The sequence below is a fragment of the Silene latifolia genome, chromosome 8 (genome assembly GCF_048544455.1).
Source record: "Silene latifolia isolate original U9 population chromosome 8, ASM4854445v1, whole genome shotgun sequence".
Taxonomy (NCBI): Eukaryota; Viridiplantae; Streptophyta; class Magnoliopsida; order Caryophyllales; family Caryophyllaceae; genus Silene; species Silene latifolia.
Window position 1 is genome coordinate 78330734 of NC_133533.1, and position 8595 is coordinate 78339328.

Sequence of the window (8595 nt, forward strand, 5' to 3'; positions counted from 1 at the left end):
TTTTCTTTCTTTCGGTTTTTGCTGAAAAATCGAGAAATAGGTTTTTTTTGGGCTGTTTTCGGTTTTGCCGAGAAAAATTTTAAAGGAAATTTTTTTTTGTTGTTTTGGCCAATGATTATAATTATACATTTTAATGTATGATTAATTGTAGTGAAAAGGTTCACATATAAAGATACCTAATTATTTTAAAGCAATTTAAAATATTGATGGATTAAATTCATATTACAAGTTTAATATGAATTAAGATTAAAATTAATGTGATTAATTGAGGAATTATATTGTCACTTAATTTGATCAATTTAAATAGGTGGTTTGGATAAATTAATCAACATAATTAAGGAATTGTGTCATGAATGTTTAATTTATTTAGTTGATGCTTTTCTTTTGTTGAATGAATCGTTGAATGAATTTATTTACGTATTTTTGCAATCGGTTGTAATTTGTAATACTTAGTGTGGCCTTAGTTAATTATGTTTTCGTAATGAAGAAAACATAATTTTTATGTAATTATGAGATCTCGAATCTCCTTTATTTTTACATTAGTTTTTGAGTTTTTGAAATTAGAATGTAATAAATAGGTTTATTATGTAAATTTATTTATTGTATTTTTCAAAGAAGACTAAAGATGGAGATTGGAGCTCACTCCCGCTACATGGATCAAGATGGAACATTGAGACAAGCTTCTCAGGTCCAAGGATGGATTCCAAATTTGTATTTAATGTTCATTTTGATAGGATAAGCCACACTAGGACTTTTTATTGTTTTTACGTTTTTCATTTCTATTGCTTTTCATTCACATGATAGTTTATGCATCATTTTCCGCCTAAAACCAAACCACCTACTACTAAAATGCATGAAAATTGACACATATAGGTTGTATGTTAGTTTTCATAGACATACAGATGTCAAATGTTTATTAAGCCATCACCTTAGTTTATTCATTCACGCATGCTAGATATTAGTTCACTTAAGTGAGTTAAAACAAAGTTGATGGGATCTTCCTCTAAAACGGAAATTGAGATTAGTCTTTATAAGTGCAAACAACTATGAATCCCTTCTTCGTCGGTAGGCATAATATGACCCCTTCTACGTTGGGTAAGTAGTTTGTGTTGACTTAGTTTATCTCAACATTATAGTCCGAAGAGTTTCTCGTGATTATAATGGACTAAAGATAGAATTTACAGAAATTTATCGACCAAGAATTCTAAAGGTAGAATTAGCCAAGAGGTGGGCTTATCAATTTACAGAAATTGAGTCTTGGGATCATTTATATAATTTTTGAGGAAGGTCAATTGTATAAATGCATGAGTCTTCGTGTTATAACAGTATTGCATAAGACTTAAAAATCAAATCGATGCATAGGCTTATTATTCATTCTTCTTTTCGCAGTGTAGAACACGTTTATATTACTGTTACAACAAATGGCTGGAAATAACGAAATCCCAATGCCAAGTGCCACACTTGATCGCGAGTCCTGGCTTAAAGTCTTTATGGACCAAATGAATCAGTTCACACGTCTGAAAAATGACGGGTCCAACTTTGCGGACTGGGAGGCAGCACTACGGAATGCTGCCATTGCTGACGGTAAACTCAAGTACTTAACTAAGCCAATACCGGTAAACCCAGGCCCCAGTGCGGGAGTTAACGAGTCACTTGCTTATAGTGATTTCGTCATGGAAGCGGGTGCGATAAAGAACGTACTCATCTTTGCAATAGAAACCAATTTGCAGAGACGCTTCATTGCCCAGGGTGCAAACAAGATTTTCACCACGCTCACTAACGAGTTCTCAAAAGCACCGAGGATCGTTACTTATGAGCATACCTGTCGGTTCTTTAATGCAAAACTCCAAAAGGGCCAACCGGTTAGCCCACACATTCTTCACATGATTGAGAATGTCGAGAAATTGGAGGCACTTGATTGTAAAATCAGTGAGAGCATAGTCATTGACCGTATGCTTCATTCTCTTCACGATGGTTTTGTCCTTTTCAGGGCGAACTACTACATGAATGACTTGAAAAAGAGTCCTCATGAGCTACACTCCCTTCTCGTACAGACCGAGAAGGATATGAAATTGAGTGGGAGCATGAAGCAGGATGTTCTCACGATTTCCAACAAGGGTAAAGGTAAGGGCAAAGCTCCAGGCGACCTAACCGTAGGTAAGCCAAAGTTTAAAAGCCAGAAACAAGAAGAGTGGGCCCGGTGAGACTAGTGGCTCACAGGGCAAGGCAAAGAGCAAGGGCGGTGACATTGAGTGCCACCATTATCACAAGACTGGACATTGGAGGAGGAACTGTCCCGTGTACCGTGAGGACATTAAAGCAGGCCGCGTCGTTCCTGTTGGTATGTCATCTTATATTCATATGATTGAGATTAACCATGCAAGTTTCGGAACTTGGGTACTTGATACTGGTTGTGGTTCTCATCTGTGTAATTATTTACAGGACCTAAAGAACATCATACCTCTCGAAAAGGGTGATGTGGACCTGCGAGTCGGGAATGGAGCACGAGTTGCTGCAGTCTCGAAGGGAACATACGTAATCCAACTCCCTAGTGATTTTGAGTTATTTTTATATAACTGTTACTATGTACCCAGTTTATCTAAGAACATTATTTTCTATTTCCGTACTCGATATAGACGATTTTGCATTTTCAATAAAGGATAATACCTGTATTTCCTTTTTAATGAAATGATTTATGGCAAAGCAGTTTCCATGGATGGAATTTATATCTTAGATCAAACCACGGAAATATTACACGTGAATAATAAGAAATTAAAGGTTGGTGACAAAGATCAAACCTATCTATGACATTGCCGAATGGGACACATAAATGAGAAACGTGTAAAGAAACTCGTCGATAATGGGACTATTCCAGCATTCGAATTTTCTACATATGGCACGTGTGAATCATGTCTCATTGGCAAAATGACTCGAAATTCCTTCAAAGGTGTTGGAATGCGCGCTAGTGACCTATTAGGACTCATACATACTGATGTTTGTGGACCTATGTCAATTACCGCTAGAGATGGCTATAGATATTTTATCACTTTCACGGGCGATTTGAGTAGATACGGATATGTCTACTTAATGAAGCATAAAAGTGAGTCCTTTGAGAAATTCAAGGAATGCCAGAATAGGGTTGAAAACCAACTGGGTAGAAAGGTTAAAGCACTCGGTTCAGATCGGGGTGGCGAATATCTTTCAAATGAGTTTGATCAACACCTTAAAGACTGTGGAATCGTTCTACAGTTAACTCCACCTGGAACACCTTCAGTTAAACGGTGTGTCCGAACGGAGAAATTGAACATTACTTGATATGGTTCGATCCATGATGAGTCACACGGTAGTGCCTGATTCATTATGGGGTTTTGCTCTTTTGTCAGCTGCTCTTATACTTAACCGAAGTCCGACTAAAGCTGTCGACAAGACTCCATATGAAATGTGGAAGGGAACGGTACCTAACTTGTCCTTTATTCGGGTTTGGGGCTGCGAGGATTATGTCAAGTGGAGACACGAGGATAAGCTCGGCCCGCGATCGGTCAAGACATACTTTATAGGTTATCCAAAAGGAACATTTGGTCATTACTTCTATTCGCCTACCGAACATCGAGTTTTTGTTGCGGCTAGTGCGATGTTCTTAGAGAAAGAATTTCTCGAGAACAAGACAAGTAATAGAACCTTCGAGCTGTCGGAGATTCCAGAACCAACAACCGAGGAACGGATGGAGGAAGTTGTTCCTCCAACTGATGATACGGTTAATATTCCTGAGGAACCTAGGAGGTCGGGTAGAGTCTCTCATCCTCCGGACAGATACATTGGTATGGTCGAGGAGAATGACGTTTTGCTCCTTGAGAGTAATGAACCCGCTACCTATAAAGGTGCTATGGCCTGTTCCGACTCAAAGCTATGGCTCGAAGCCATGCAATCCGAGATGGACTCCATGTATGAGAATGACGTATGTGATCTAGTTGATTTACCTAATAAGGTAAAACCTCTACAGTGCAAATGGCTTTACAAAATAAAGCGTTCTGTAGACGCCTAACCAGATACCTATAAGGCACGACTAGTGGCAAAAGGTTTCACTCAAGTGCACGGATTGCATTATGATGAGACTTTTGCACCTGTAGTCATGCTACGTTCCATTCGAATAATCTTAGCGATTGCCGCATTTCATGACTATGAAATTTGGCAAATGGATGTGAAAACCGCCTTCTTAAACGGTTATTTGGAGGAAGAGTTGTACATGGTGCAACCCGAAGGTTTCATAGATCCTGAACATCCTAAGAAAGTATGCAAGCTTAAGCGTTCCATTTATGGACTTAAGCAAGCTTCTCGGAGTTGGAATCATCGTTTCGACCAGGTGATAAAAGAGTATGGTTTCACTCGATCGGTCGAGGAACCATGCTTATATATCAAGTTGAGTGGGAGCAAGATTGTATTCTTGATATTGTATGTCGATGACATACTCCTGATTGGGAATGACATTCCTCTCCTATCTTCGGTTAAAGAATGGTTGAAGAACCATTTCCAGATGAAAAATCTGGGTGAGGCACAACGCATTTGGGAATCCGTATCTACCGAGATAGATCACGACGGACGTTATCACTTAGTCAGGAGTCTTATTTGGATAAGATTCTTGAAAAGTTCAGTATGACCAACTCCAAGAAGGGGAACCTTCCAATGACGTCTGGGATGCAGTTGAGCAAGTCTCAGTCACCCACTATGCCTGAAGGGATTGAGCGCATGGGTCGTGTTCCTTATGCATCTGCAATAGGATCAATCATGTATGCCATGATATGCACACGTCCAGACGTAGCGTATGAATTGAGTATGACGAGTCGGTACCAAAAGAATCCATGTACCTACGGAGGACTAAGGATTGGGTATTGACTTATGGAGGAGATACTAAGCTATGCGCAATCGGTTACGCAGATGCTAGCTTCCAAACGGATCGAGATGATTAGAAATCTCAGTCTAGATTCGTTGTTACTCTTAATGGTGCTGCGGTCAGCTGGAATAGTTCCAAACAGGAAGTTGTAGCAAATTCTACTACTGAGCCATTGAAATATGATAAGCATAGAGGGCACGTTATTTCCATGAGAACTAAACGTGTACCTGAGTTATAGTAGTTGATTATGAATTCGATACGTTATCTTTTTCATATACTATTTATAACTTCATCGTTTTATTATAATATTTTGTTTTTCATATGGATTGTACCGACAACATTGAACGCCACAAAGTGAACTGAATTACATTATATTTGTTTGGTCCGTAATCGCCCATGTGAGCTGATAACTCCGGCTATTATATTGTGCAGTCGATTGATGGTGGGTTCAACGAGCCATAAGTCAAACTGTTGACTGATCGATCACAAATGCGAGATTATAACGATATCTCGTAGGACAAATTTTTGTGACAACGTAATGGAGTCCTAAATGTTTAAAAACATTCGGTGCCAGGTCGTGGATAGGACATCCATTGTGTTCCTAGAGTCGATTCTTTTGACTATCGTTGTCTCTTCGAGATTAAGGCGTTTTTGGGTGACTTTGGTTTCTTTCTCACGGTCTGCCGAATCGGGAGGCTAAGTAGATTTTTTTTCGGGTCATTTCATACCGTGCTTACATCTACAGGATTCGAGTTGAGGAAAATATCCAACCCTTATCAGGTATAGTTGTTTCTCAGGGCCACTCGAGGAGTTGTAACTGAAATGCATGGCCATGCTCGAATGTTGATTCGTTTATCAGTTAAGTTACTCTCTAGTCGGGGAAACCACTCTTGATGACGATCGCTTATAAAATACGACCTTTGTGAATACGGATTTGCAAATTGTTTTACATTGAGTGGGAGAAATTTTAGGATATGAGAATCGGTTATCGCACATACACTTGTGAGGACAAGTGGGAGTTTGTTGGAGCTTGTGTCCTCCACAAATTAGTGTGATAACATTTGTAAATCTCTTATAGGTTCACAAGGGTGTACTTTGTATTTTAATCAGTTGATTAACGATTACCTAATAACGGTTGGCTTGCTAGAAAGTTTGACGTTATTATCATACAGATGGCGGTGATCAACTGGCCCCTAAAGGTCACACCTATAGGATGTGTTTGAGAGATGTGGTTATAGAAATATAATCACATTGATGCCTTATATGACTAAACAGTTAGTCAATGTGTTGATGAGACAATTATTTAATGAAGATTAAATAATATTAGTTGAGACGAATTTAATCGATTAATTCGTAAATTGAATATAATAAGTTATATTTAATTAAATGTATGTAATGTTAGCTTGGACGAATTAATCTGTTAATTCGTTATTAAATGTAATCGGTTATATTTAATATCAACAAGTTGAATGTGTCATAGTGGTAATAGTGAGGGTACTCAAACCAAGAGGTCATGGGTTCGATCCTCACTAGATGACAATTTATATTTAACACATTTTTACATTTTTGGAAACCGAAAATAAGGAATTAAAACTCCTTATTGTTTCGGTAATTGGGCCGAAAATTAGAGGATGAAAAATCCACCCTAATCTACCCTCATACACGGTTTAAGAGGGGAGATGGGTGAATTCATTCTAACCTAATTTTTCTATCTCACTTTTGCCTCTCATCTCTACGAAAAACACAAAAAACCTAAAGATTAATTAGTTAATTTTTGGATCGATTCTAGCAAAATCAAAGGGCATTTCTCATATCGTCTTGGGTGCAACTGATAGGAGAATATCATTGCGATATTGTTCATAGGCCATAAAAGCTAGGACCGAAGGTTATTTCTTAATCCTTTACGATTTTGTTTATGCAATTTATTTTATGACTAGTTATCATCACTTTATAATTCGTTATAATCCTTAAATTAAAGGGATGCATACAGATAAATCCCACAGTCACATGAATAATTTACAGAGTGTATGTAAATTTCGAGATTAAATGATCTCATTTAGCATGATTTATGAATTTTTAGAGTAAAAATGGCATAAATAGTGACTATTTTAGCATAAATAGCTAAAACGTATTGCATGGCATGAGAAAATTATTTAAGGTTACATAAATATACCACTAATCAGATATAAATTTGTAAAATTTATTGGATTAATTTTTGGATACTTTAGATGTTTTATGAGATAAAACAGATAAAATGCAACTATATTTTCTCAAAATTAATTCAAAAAAATTTTAACCATAGTTTTTGACATTATGAGTGTCATGGAAATATTCCAGAATGTTCAAAAATTTAAAATTCAAATTTTGAAATTTTTATAATTTAATTTGGGTTTATTTCATAAATGTTATGATTTTAAGGTAAAAAATGAGCATAAAACTTAAATCAAGTTGAATTATTGTCAAAAATTGAGTGATGACTAATTTTTGAGTCCTAAGAGTGTTAGATAATTAACTTGAGCTTAGATGTGATTTAAGTGTTAATTTGTGATTTTGAGAGGTTATTATCACGCATTTCTGTAAAACCGGGTTATATATATGATATAAGTTAAATAGGGCGATTTGGCACATAATTTGGCATGTTAGATACATATTATAATGCTGTATATTTCAATTGTTGAATGTCTTTAATTTATATAAGTTTGAATTATGTAATTTTATCTTAGTATGGCCTTAATTTTAATCGATATTACCCGTAATGAAAGGGAATATTGATTCGGTTGTAATTTAATATGATCTCGTATCACTTTTATTTTTACTAGTTTTTCATATTACAAATGTATAATAGGAATAGCTTTGTATTTTTATTATTATTTGTAATTATGGAGTTTCTTCAAGACGGTGTCATTCGGAAAGGTGATCCGACGAAGATAATATTCTTGGGAAGCGTGCCACTTGAAGATTCAAGGGACCAAAGGAGTTGGTTTCCGAATATGTAATAGATTATCTGATTTTCTATTTTAGGAAGGTCATACTAGGAATTTTTATTATTGCTTTGCATTTCTTTTAATATGTTGTATGCATTGCCAAATCGCCATAATAACACATGCATATCATATCGAGTGATCGACCGTGTCAATTATAATTATCGTAGTTCACCGCTTTAGTTCACTTAAAACGTGATAGATAATAAATTGACATGACCTCTGGCTAAATTAATAATTGAGAATTAGCCTTACCAAATAGTAGAAACCATGAATCCCAATTTCATAAGGGAGTTAATCCGGCTTCACCGTAATACAAACCTTGTTACGATGGGTAAGTGGGTAATAAAATGTTATTACATTGAAATTTGGATTGAGCTCAACGGAAGTATTCGTGACCGTAGTCGCATGTGTTCCGGGCTAAAGATGAAAATTAGAGTAATTTTTATCGACCGAGAGTTCTAGAAGTAGAATCGATTAAGAGGTTAATCCACCGAGTTATATTAATAATGGATGACTCGGCTCACCGTACCCGTATTAATATGAATTTGGATCTCGGAATCATTTATGATAGTTGGGTAGAGGTCACTACATAAAATGCTTAATAACTTGTTTAAAATGTTTACAACTTGTTTAAAATTGTTTTATCAATCGCAATGGCAACTCCAATTTCATCCGCAGCCACTAGTTCCAACACGCTCACCAATGTGTCATGGCTCTGATCCT